The following is a 12,954-nucleotide window of genomic DNA, read 5'->3' as shown; positions in this document are numbered from 1 at the left end:
TAGGCTGGACATAAGGAAAAACTTCTTTAATGTCTGAGCCCGCAAGGCCTGGACTAGACTGCCTCCAGAGGTAGTGCAAGCACCTACTCTGGACTCTTTTAAGAAACATTTGAACATCTATCTTGCTGGGATCCTTTGAACCCAGCTGACTTCCTGCCCTTTGGGCAGGGGGCTGGGCTCAATGATCTTCTGAGATCCCTTCCAGCCCTGATGTCTATGAAATCTATGAAATGTAGAATATCCCAAATTTTGCAAGTAAGTAGACATGGCGTTCTTCAACAGTATATTCACTAACTTCATCTTCTTGGCAACAATGAAAGCTATTCCAATGGCTGCTACTAGCTACAAACCAGCCTACTTGGCAATGACAGCAAGTTGTTTTTCACAGTTTACTCAGCAATCGTTAGTTAACAGTTTTCAGTCACCGCCAGTGAGACTGGAGTTGAACCATTGATGTCAGGGGTGTAATTTTTATCGGAAGTCATGCATCAGAAAAAAGGGTTTACACTAAAAGGTTTCCCCAGTCATCTCTAGGGTATCACTAACATGTCTCCAATAGCACTTGCATAACAAGTTCTCAGCAGTGGCTCAGGTTTACAGTCCTGCCTCACCACCAAAAACAGATCTGAAAGAAATACATTTGAATTGTTAACTCTGTGCCTCAGATAAGCAACTCTCTGTCACAGGTAGGTGTTGTTCATGTGCCTTTGTGGACATTTTTCCCGTCTCTCTTTACACTGCATTTTCCCCTGTCCCTTCTGTCATGGTTCCCCTCTTTTCCTCTTTTGAAACATTACTTCTGACATGGTCAGGAACCTGCATGTAGAGTTTGGTTTGGTACTTCCAGGATGAACTAGCATGTCCAAATCCACCTTGCCCTGACACCTGGAAAAGCAAATGTTCCTTGAATGTGACCGTAAACCATGAATTAAACAATTCCATTTGTAGCTAAGCGGCTTTCACAAGAAAGTTCACCTTTGCTTTTATATTTCTGATTTCAGAGAACATCAGTTTCAGTTCAAACCATAAAACCCAAATGAGTTTTTAAATAGACAACAAAAAAGACACTCAGCTCTGTAACTTGAAAACTATATTTTTTATGTGTACCTGATTAAATCCTGAAGCTTGTTGGCTCTGGGTATTTGTTGTGTGCTGAACACTTCCCTTGAGCTAGGAATAATTTTACTTGCCTATTAAAAAATAAAAAGAGGTTCATATCATGCTGATTTTTCATGGTGAAGTTATTTAACAAAATGTCTTGCTTTAGCTTAAAAGCAGGGTGAAAGTTTTGTCCAAGATTGGTCATAAAATGAAATGCTGCCCAGATCATTAGAGATATGGTAAGGTTGGTTTTTGATAAAAGACAATGAGCTCCTGTTGCTTAGCAGACTTCAAAGATCTGCAACCAGGTCAAAATGTCAACTTTGAACTAAAAGCTTAAATATCAACATTTAAAAGAAAGAAACTCACAAAAATGACTGTCATGAAGAAACTGAAAAGAACTATTATCCACTAAGTGGATAATCATCATTCACTAAGATGATGATTAAGATGATTTTTGCACCACTGAATTAAATATAAAAGAAGTGAAAGGGAAACTTTCAAGGTAATCCAATGACCAGATTTTGTCTCTTGTGTTATATAGATTCTGCTTTGCAGTTGTCAACCTGCCATCTTGTGGAAGGATCTGGAGGCACAGCATCCTGCATCCTAGCACAGACCCACGCTCTTCAGTGAGATTCCAAACTGACAGGAAGTCCCTCCTAGGAGAATTATTTTGCGGAGTTAGGACGCCAATTAGAAAATAATAGACACTTACCTGAGTGCTGTGGTTTTATCTTAAATTTTGCAATATGTAATGTTTTCTTTAGATCTGTAGTTCCTATAGTTCTCTTAGGTGTAGAGGGTCATTTTTTTTAATTGACTTTCGAGCCCACAGGGTTGCAGAAAAAACTTTGAAAATTTCCTATACACTGAAAAGCCAGGAGGCAAATTTAAAAAAAAAGGAACAAACAGAAAACCAAAATCGCACCCCATCCCCCTGGCTTTTTCAAGCTACCTCACAATTTTTAAGCTAGCTTAGTTCAAGGGACACAGGCAAGAGACTGATAGATATTCAGCCATAAGTCAGATCAAGTTCTTTTCCACATTTATGCAGCTTTTTACGTTTTATTCCGTTGACTTAAAAAAAAAGGACTGTGTTAAAAGGTGAGAAACAGATGTGCTGATAAGACTGATCTCACTTTCCTAATCTGATCACATGGAACTAGTTCGAGTCACAAAATGCTGCCCCGTTATGTGTCAGTCAGTGGGTGTGTCTACATGTGCAATTAGTGCTATATGGGTTTACTCTGCAGTAATTTACTGTGGAGTAAAGCTGTCCTGGGCAGGCATCTACACATGTGGCCATTTGGGAGCAGATTTTGCTCCTCATGGCACTAGCTTGCTCCTGGCCTCCTTGGCCCTGCACCACCCCCCTACAACAGACAGGGGAAGTTGGAGGCTCTGATCATGGCTGTCTACAGCTCTTTAAAGGTACCCTGCCACCGCAATGCTGCTGCCCAGCCCCTGTGCTGTCACCTGGACTGTGCCAGAGGTGTCAATGACATGTACGTGGATGCCACCACTGGTGCCATCTATGAGCTCCTGGGGCTGCAGCCCCGCTACCTGTGGGCCCACTGGACCAGCCAGGACTGCAGATAATCCAGAGCATGTAGGACAACGAGCAGTGGCTGAAGCCATTCTGCATGACCTGGGCCACCTTTGAGGAGCTCCTTGATCAGCTCTGCCTGCACCTGGAATGAGGCCACCACCATATGGCTGCCCCTCCCTGTGGTCACCCAGCTGGCCATTGCCCTGCCTCAAGATGGCCCCACCTGCCAGTCTGTGCTACATCAGGCCACCACTTTGGTGTGGGCAAGGCAACTGCTGGGGAGGCCATCCCAGAGGTGTGCAGCACCCCCCAAGACATGCTGGGGCACACCGTGCTCTGGGTCCATGACCCCTTACAAGTGGTGGTGGGGTCTTGCACCCCTGGTCTTCCCCCAGTGCATCGGGGCACTGGATGGGATCCACATCCCCATCACCTGCCCACCCCATAGCAACTGCCCCTACTACAGCTGGTGGGGCTTTCACTCTGTTGTGCCACAGGCCATCATCACCCATAGGCAGCGCCCACAATGCCTGTGTCTTCTACCACTCCACCCTGCCAGCTGTGGTGGAGAACAGGTGCTTCGTGTCAGGACTGCCAGGCCTCCAGCTGGATGAGGTGATGGTCCTGCTCCTCCTCATCAGAGACCCTTCCTACCTGCTCCTCCCCTGTCCATGCAGCCCTACACTGGCCAGCTGGACCCCTGCCATATTTCAACAGGTGCCTGGGTCAGACCCGCATGCTTGTGAAATATGCCTTCAGCTGCCTGAAGGGATGCTGACACACCCTTCTCACCTCAAGGTCACGGAGACCAACATCACCCAGGTCATTGTCATAGCCTGTGTGCTGCATAACATCTGTGAGGCCTGGGAGGAGCTCTTCCGTGAGGCCTGGATGGAGGATCACAGTAGGCAGAGGACACCTGGCACTAGCAGTGGCAGCTGTGGCAGCAGCATCTGCAAAGGGGCTCCCCCCCACACCGAGGCCCGAGGCGAGTGATACACCTAGTAGTGGAGGCCAGGACATTCAGTATGAGAGGTGCTGGTAGACGACCTCTTCCTGAACTCTACACTGTAGGCCACCTGAACAGATGGCCTCAGACCCCAGCCCCACTGTGCACCCCCAGCACCACGCTCATTGTGGACAGTTTTCTGAAAAGCACCTTATTCCTTTCCACAATCACAGATCCCTGTCCCCCCTCCCACCCTACAACAGCCCCTGCCCCCCTTCCTCCCCAACAACAGACACCTCCCTCTTCCCTCTACCCACCCACCACCAGTAAGGCACCCTCTTCTCCTTGAAGACTTTGTACAGGGCTCTTTGTACTCCTGGGGTGGGAGGCAGTAGGGTGGGAACACCTGAGGGGGCAGAGCCCAGGGACAGGCACCCAGCACCCCAGCCTTTGGCCACACCACTGCAAGTTGAGTTAACTGGAGTAGGCACCACCCCACTCACACATGCCTAGCCCAGGTCCTCCTGAGCAGCAGCAGGGGGCAAGCTGGGCTGGACATCTCCTCATGCCTGGGGTAGGGATCAGCTGTGGAGGGTTGGGGGGAAAACGCTGCTGCAAGCACAGGCTGCTTGTGTGTGTGTGTGTGCGCGCGCGCACACGTATGTGCACGTGTACGTGTTTGGCGCTTCCCTGACCATGGTGCCCTGGGTGGTTGGCCATGTCGCCCACCCCTAAGGCTAACTCTCCTTACAATTGTATATGCCGAAGCAGACTGTTGTGTTCCTGTATGGTTCAGAAGTTGTTATACTAAGGAGCTTGACACTGTACTTAACAGTGCGCAGAGACTCATAACAGGCTGCACAGTTTATACAGATATATTCCCTGCCCTCTTGGGTATTAGAACAAGTGCTATAAGAAGACTGACCCTACCATCATTACTGACAATAGAGGCAAGAGTCAGCTGCTCTATCAACTGTTAACTGAAGACCCAAATAGAGGGAGGCTTAAGAGGCTTAAAAGCTGTAAATCATTTATACATGAAACCCAGAAGCTCCTGGAAGAGAATGCATGTGCAAAACCAAACCTTTGGGCAGCAATGAAGTGGGCCAATCACTGGGAAAGGTCAGATCTATTCCTGCATTGTTTTATATGAACACCAAATGAGTCCCACATTGGCATGCCCTTGACAGAGAAGCATGTGTGAAGCTGAACAGACAGAAATCTGGATATGGATCCTTCAAACCAATACTTAACAAGATGACCATCTTGGACGGCTCCCTGTGTGAATGCAGTGTTCAGCAAACAGCAGAGCACTTAATAAAAAGCTACAATATTTACAAATGCTCAGATGTGGCATATGGAGTCCACATATTGAGTGATACTACCAGACAGTGGGCATGTCTATACAGTTTATTGCTACAGTGCCATAGCATTGTCAGACACAAACTGTGACAGTGACACTACTGCACAGTAGGGGTGTGCAAAACAGCACCGTTTCACTTGGACTTCTGTTTTGATGGAACAGTTTTTCATTTCGAGTTTAGTTTCATTTCGAAAGCACTGCTCCATTTTGTTTAATCAAAAAACTGTTTCGAAGCTGTTTTGAGTTTTGCCCACACCCTTGGAGGAGTCCGGCAGAGCCCTCTTGGTGTGGGTGCAGGGAAATCAAATGCAACTCCTGCACCAGCAGATTCTACTACTTGTCTTACTAAAGCAGGGGAAAAATAATGCAGAGGTATCAGAGGTGAGTCCATGACTGGCTTATTCATTGGGGCAGCAGTCCCTACTAGGGTTGTGCAAAGCTTCGGCTCATGATTCAGATTCAGAGATGATTTGGAGGCCAAATCTATTAATCTGAATTGAATCGTGGGAAGCTTTAGGCTTTCTGAATTGATTCTGAGTTTCTGAATCAATTCGGAAAAGATTTGGAGATTCGGCCATAGGTATAATGGGGAATAAATTAAATATCTATAACTTTGTTGTCGTTTGGCTGATTCAGCTGACATTTGCAGGGATGGTAGCCTCTGCTGAGAGCATGATGTGTGCCAAGTTTCAAGGAGATAGGACCATGGGTTTGGGGGACACTGCACCCCAAATTCTTGAAAGCAAAACTCATGTGTATTTGTTAAGCCACAGTGGGGTCAAAACTGGAGGGATGCTAGGGTTCTGGGCTCTGGGGCCCTGCACTTCTGGCTGCTGACAGGCAAAACTCATGTCATGGGTGCTTGTGCAACTGTGTCTGTCTTGGGGCACATGGGGGGGTGCAGTTTCCCCCAAACCCCTGCACCTGTCGCCTTGAAACTTGGCAGGCTTCATGCTCTCAGCAGAGGATATCACCCTTGCAAGTGTCATCTGAATTGGACAAAATAACAAAGTTATAGATAGTTCATTGATTTCCCCATTATACCCCATGGCCGAATCTCCAAATCGAACTGGGAAACCAATTCGGAGCTCCAAATCAAATTGCTGGCATCTGAATCAGCTGAATCCGAAACCAAATTGAATAGTTCCCTATTTGCACAGGCCTAGTCCCTACGTTCCTCAGCTGGGAGAGAAGCAGACACTCCCCTCCCCAGGTCGGGATAGGGGTAATGGTTCAGAGACATGGGACAACTCAGGAGCATGGGGAGGAGGAAGTGGAAATTGATGTGACTAATACAGCTCGGGGACTTGGGGAGCTCATATGGAGAAAAGTGACAAAACTGATGGAAACCTCAGCTGCTTTGCCTCCCCCTGGAAAAAGAGACCCTGTGACACCTTTCCCTCTCCTCTAATACATCTTGAATGGGATCAGTGTGAGGATTATGCCAACTCCTGCCAACTCATGGCTTTCCTTAAAGTCCTACAACATCTGATGTTTTCAGCAGCTGCCAGAAATGGTTGTCAGAATCTCAGCTTCCTATTTATAACAGTTTTAACCTTCCTAATTGCAGAGGAAAGCTGAAAAGCATGATCCAAATGCACTCTAAAGACTAAGACATTGGGCAGAGAGCACCTTATTTTTTTTAAATCTTACAGATTTTAAACCACCCGATTTACTTTGTTGTTTTGAATTTGTCAGTACAGGGCACCTGCAGCTCTGAATAATTCACAGAAAAAAGCAAGAGGAGTTCCTGGATAAAAGAAATGGGCTGGGATAGACAGAATTATCCTTGGGTTCTGACCGTATGGCTGAAATCACATACAGGCATACCTCGTTTTATTGCGCTTCGCTTTATTGCGCTTCGCAGATACTGCGTTTTTTACAAATTGAAGGTTTGTGGCAACCCTGCATCGAGCAAGTCTGTTGGCGCCATTTTTCCAACAGCATTTGCTCACTTCACATTTTTTATCAATAAAGTATTTTTTAATTAAGGTATGTACATTGTTTTTTTTAGACATAATGCTATTGCACACTTAATAGACTACAGTATAGTGAAAACATAACTTTTATATGCACTGGGAAACCAAAAAATTAATGTGACTTGCTTTATTGCGATATTCGCTTTATTGCGGTGGTCTGGAACCGAACCCGCAATATCTCCGAGGTATGCCTGTAGTCCAGTGGTTTCCAAACTTCCTAAGTTAACCCTTTAAAGTTTGGAACCCTTCTTTATTAAACCCTTTAATATAATGTCTTCTGTTGCAGATCCCATACTCCTGGTTCCACAGGCCATGTGAGCTGATGCAGAGCCAGACAACTCAGCCCACCAATGGTGGTGCACTGCCTCCTAGCCTGCTCTGTCCTTACTCCCATTCTCTTTGTGGAAGTCCTCAAGACCTACCATGGAACTCCAGAGTTCTGCAGAACACAGAACTAGTCCAATGCTGGAAATTAATATTTCTCCTTTTATCTCAAGACTGACTGTGGCAGTGAGAAGTGAGCAATTGCCGGCATACCAGCAGTGCCGGCAGAGCCCCAATCCTGGGATGAACTGGCAGGCCCACCAGCTGATTAGCTGGGGGAAACCCCAAAACAGCTGCTGCCATGCTTTATTAGCACATGCCGGCTCAGGCTACAGGGGTGGGCACCAAGGGATACTGTAAAGACATGCCCAACACCAGCGAGAGAGGAAATTGGAAGAGGAAGCTGAGAAGGGGGAAAGCTGGCTTTCAGAATGATGTGCTCTGGCAAGGGCAAGTGGAAGGAACTGGCTACAGTTCCTTCATGGGAAGACTCAGAGGAGTCTTCAAGCCTACCTGTGGAGCAACGGCAAGGGGTCCTGAAGCTGTTGATGAATCAGAGGAGCAGTAGAGAGCACTTGCCAATCTGTAGAAGAAAAGAAGATGTCTAACTGTGAGTAGACTGGAGGAGTGAAGAGAAGTTTCTCCCTCCTCAGTCTAAAAATTCCTGTAGGAGTAGGATGGTTATTTATGGATGGTCTAGGGAAACCCCAACCTGGGAAATAGGACTGGGCACAGAGACTGCCAGATTGCCTCTGGATTGAGATTAATTGAGGCTTCTGGCTTCCACATAGTACACACCTAATATTATAGATTTCATAGACATTAGGGCCAGAAGGGGCCTCAGAAGATCACTGAATCCAGCCCCCTGCCCAAGAGGCAGGAAGTCAGTTGGGGTCATAGGATCCCAGCTGACTTACATCCGAATTTCTCTTGAAGGCATTCAGTGTAGGTGCATGAACCACCTCCAGTGGCAGGGTATTCCAGACTTTGGGGGCTCGAACAGTAAAAAAATTCTTCCTTATGTCCAGCCTGAAACGGTCTTGTAGGGGTTTATAACCGTTCAACCTTGTCATCCCTTGGGGCACTCTGGTGAACATTTGTTCCCCCAGATCTTGGTGAATACCCCTAATAAACTTATAGGTGGCCATCAGGTCACCCCTGAGCCTGCGCTTTTCCAGGCTAAAGAACTCCATGACTCTCAGCCTGTCATCGTAAGGTCTGTTTTCCTGAACTCTGATCATGCGCGTGGCTCTTCTATGGACTCTCTCAAGCTTCTCCACATCCTTTCTGAATTGTGGAGCCCAAAACTGGACGCAGTACTCCAGCTGCGGCCTCACCAAGGCCAAGTATAACAGGAGAATGCCATCCTGGGATTTGTTTGAGAAGCATCTATGGATGCACGCCAGCATTTTGCTTGTTTTACTAGCTGCAGCATCACATTGAAGGCTCATGTTCATCTTGCGGTCAATCCTGACCCGCAAGTCCCTTTCATCCATAGTGCTAGCCAGCGTAGCACTGCTAAGCCTTATAAGGATGCTGCAGGTTTTTCCTCTCAAGATTGGGGAAACTTGCATTTTTCCGTGTTAAACACCATCAGGTTCTCATCTGCCTATTTGCTGAGCCTGTCCAGGTCAGCCTAGATTGCCCTCCTGTCCTCAGGTGTGGATGCTTTGACCCAGAGTTTGGTGCCGTCAGCGAACTTGGCCAGTCCGCTTCTGACACCAATGTGCATATCATTAATGAAGATATTGAACAATATGGGTCCAAGGACAGAGCCTTGGGGGACCCCACTAGTCACAGGGCACCATGATGATTGACTTCCGTCAATTACCACCTCCTCGGTCTGATCACAGAGCCAATTTCCCAGCCAGCGGATCGTGGTGGACCCAAGGCCACAATTGGCCAGTTTCACCAAGAGGTGATCATGGGATACCAGATGGAAGGCTTTCTTGAAGTCAAGATATATGACATCAATCATATATCACCCTTGTTCAGGTGATAGGTCACCTGGCAATAAAAGGAAATAAGATTTGTCAAGCAAGACCTACCCGCAACAAACCCGTGCTGGCTATCCCTCAGGATGTTGGCATTGGCCAGTCCATTAAGGATGGCCTCTTTAATAAACTTTTCTAAGATCTTCCCTGAGATAGAAGTCAGGCTGATGGACCTATAGTTAGCCGGATCCACTTTCCTCCCTTTCTTGAAGATAGGTACCACATTGGCCTTCTTCCAGTCTTCAGGCACTACACCAGAGCGCCAGGAATTCTCGAAGATCCGTACCAGGGACTAAGCTATGATGCTCGCCAGCTCCTTGAGTACCCTGGGGTGTAAGCTGTCAGGGCCAGCTGACTTGAAGGTGTCCAGCCTTTCAAGGTGTTCCTTCATGAGGTCAGCATTGATGGAGGACAGGGAATCTCCCTCACCTGGGCCTCTCTGTCCCGTAATGGGCTGGGGCATCCCATCAGACTGATGAAAGACCAACACAAAGTACCCATTTAATAGGTTGGCTTTTTCCTGGGTGTCAGTTGTCAGTTGTCCCATCTGGTTTAGCAGGGGTCCAATATTGCCCTTGCTTTTCCTTTGGCTCCCCACATACCTAAAAAAGGACATTTTATTGTCCTTGATACGCGAAGTTAGTTGGAGTTCTGTCACAGCCTTGGCTTTTCTGGTTTGCCCCCTGCAGGACTGAACCAGTGTGGAATATTCCTCCTTGGAGGTGGATCCCATCCTCCATCCTTTGTAGGTCTTTCTTTTTAGCCACAGGAAGTCCGCTAGGTCCCTGGAGAGCCAAGGGGGCTGCTGTGCCCTTTTTCTGTCTTTCCTCAAAGATGTAATAGCTTTAGCTTGTGCACTGATGATCGCTCCCTTGAAGAGCAGCCACTCTTCCTGAACTCCCCTCCCCTTGGGGTTGTGGTCCCTTAGGGCCTCACTGACAAGCCACCTGAGCTTGTCAAAGTCAGCTTTCCTGAAGTCAAGGACTTCTGTATTACTGACTGACTTGCCAGCTTTACGGCGGATGGTGAAGGTGATCAGCTCATGGTTGCTGTCACCCAGCTTCCCATCGATCATTGGGTCACTGATTAGGTTGTCCCCGGTTGCCAGTACCAGGTCGAGCAGCGCTTTACCTCTCGTTGGCCTGTAGACTTCTTGTGTCAGATAGAGGTCATTCACACATGAGAGGAAGCTTTGTGACTGCTCGGATTTAGCCAAACACTCTTTCCATGAGATGTCTCATGTGTTGAAGTCTCCCATGATGACCATGGACCTGGAGCATGTGGCCTCAGCCAATTCCCTGGTGAACTCCTGGTCCAGCTCCTGACTATGGGTGGGAGATTTGTAGTAGACTCCCACCATTGTGTCCCCTGTGCCATGTTCCCCATGCATTTTAACCCAGAGGGTCTCCAGCCATCCACTCTGGTCACCAATGTCAGCTTGCAGGGTAGCGTAGCTCTCTTTGATAGAGAGCTACGCCCTCGCCCCTTTCGTCTACTTGATCTCTCCTGTACAGGGTATAGCTCTTTACACTCGTGGTCCAGTCATGGGTGGAGTCCCACAAGGTCTCCGTTATCCCTATGACATCATAATTATTTGTGTTAAGCAGGAGGACAAGTTCTCCCTGTTTATTCCCCAAGCTCCTGGCAATTTGGCCCACTGGGCACCCTTTGTTCTCGCCAGCCACATCTTGAAGGATTTATAGTATTGGGAGGCTGCCTTTAAGTCCTCTTGGACATGGTTTGATGGACTCTCTGAACTCTGTGGGTCCTGCTTCAAAGTAGATGTCACAGGACACCCCAGCCTTATGGGCTATATGTGTGGCTCCAACCACCCCTTTACCATGCCCCAAGCCTCACAGATGGCATTGACATTGTCCAGTCTGGGCCTTGCTATGAATTGGCCCCCTGGTTATCTCTGGGCTCTCTGCAGCCCTATCTCTGTGCCTTACTTGTGCCTGGTTCTGTGCACCCCAAATTCCGCACCTTCTCTGGCGCTGAGGTCAGTCCACCCAAATGCCACACCCTCTCTGGCACTGGGGTTCCCACACTGCAGTGGGCCCCCAATGAGGCCTTCTCCTTCCCCAAATAGCCTCACCCAAACCACCGGTATTATAAACAGAAATCAACATGCAATCCCCAAGGCTATAACATAACTCAAGCCACCTGGCTATAACATAATTCGGGCCATTCAGGGCGTGCTCTGTCCCTCAATAGTACTGTAAGCTACACTTGCAGTTAGGCCTCTCCCCTTTGATTCCTCTGGGAGAGCTCCTTCCCCCTTGGCTACTGGGAAAGAACTGCCTTCCTGGCCTCAGCCCTGAGGTTTATATATGAGCCAGGCCCAGCTCCCTCCGGTCAGCTGACCACAGGTAGGTGTGGGGCAACTAACTCATTCTGGCTTTCCTGGTAACCACCAGCTGGGGCTCCCAACTCACTGCTAGGGCTCTCTCCCTAGCAATTTCAGCCCTTTAAAGGAGCAGGGCACCTAAGTGCTCTGCGATAAGCTGCCAGTGATGGAGTCCAGGCTGCTCCCAGCAGGGCTTGCAGTGTCCCAGCTGCCTGCTGGGAGCAGCCCAGGCTCTGTGGCTTGCAGCAGCTCCCCAGAGCTGGGGCCAGATGCAGCTGGGAGGCTCCAAACACCTGCACCGGGCTCTGGAGCCCAGGCATGAGCTCTGTACCGGCACATGCACCCATGCCTTGGAGCAGGCAGTGGAGGAGAGGCCTGAGACAGCACAACCCTGGTCTTTCCCCCCTGCTCCCAGCACAGAGCTGGTGACTAGGCTCTGGAACCCAGTGCAGCTGTTTGTAGCCAGCCTGGGCCCTGGGCAGCTAAAAACAGCTGCGCTGGGCTCCACAGCTCCGGCATCAGCTCTGGCATCAGCTCTATGCTGGAGGCAATTGTGTGTGCACCCTGGGGTGGGCTGTGCTGTCCTGCTGTCTGCCCTGAGGTGTGCAGGCACTTGCTGCCAGCATGGAGCTGATGCCAGGGCTGTGGAGCCCAGCACAGCTGTGTGGCTCCTCCCGGCTGAAGCCAGGCCCAGCTCTGGGTAGCTGTTGCCAGCCACAGAGCCCAGACTGGGGGCACAGAACAGCAGGGCTGGGGGGCACAGGGCAGCAGGGCTGACGGGCATAGGGCAGCAGGGCTGGGGGTGGGGAGCACAGGGCAGCAGGGCTGGGGAGCAAGGGGCACATGCAGGGCATCCTGCCATGTACCCCCTGCCATCATTTTTTTTTTTCTGGCATGCTGGCACGCCGACACCTTTCAAGGTAGGCATTGTGGGGGTTTTCAGCACTCTGATCAAAAAATGTTGCCTACCCCGGTCTAGTCATACAGGTAAGCACACAGAATACTCCACCTCAAGATGTAAATGTCCAGCTAAGTCAACACATGGACGTTTACACTGACTCTACATTTAGAACTTTTTATGATAACAACAGGATGATTTAAAACACATTTTCAGAACATAAAACTTACTAGAAAGGCATGAAAAAGCCCCACACGCAATAGATAACTTTTAGTGAGTAAAACAAAATGCTGCAGGGGTAAACACGTATCAGCTATAACAAATCCAAAGTTGGCCACAATTGCAAGTGAAGTGCCTTCTAAGAATGCAGTATAATATTTAAATCACCATAATTAATTAAATATATGACCATCTTATATGGTTCTTTAATTTCCTTATTCCTCTTTA

Source organism: Crocodylus siamensis, chromosome 1 (genome assembly GCF_052110815.1).
Source record: "Crocodylus siamensis isolate JL-2025a chromosome 1, ASM5211081v1, whole genome shotgun sequence".
Lineage (NCBI taxonomy): Eukaryota > Metazoa > Chordata > Crocodylia > Crocodylidae > Crocodylus > Crocodylus siamensis.
This window is presented reverse-complemented; position numbering follows the sequence as displayed.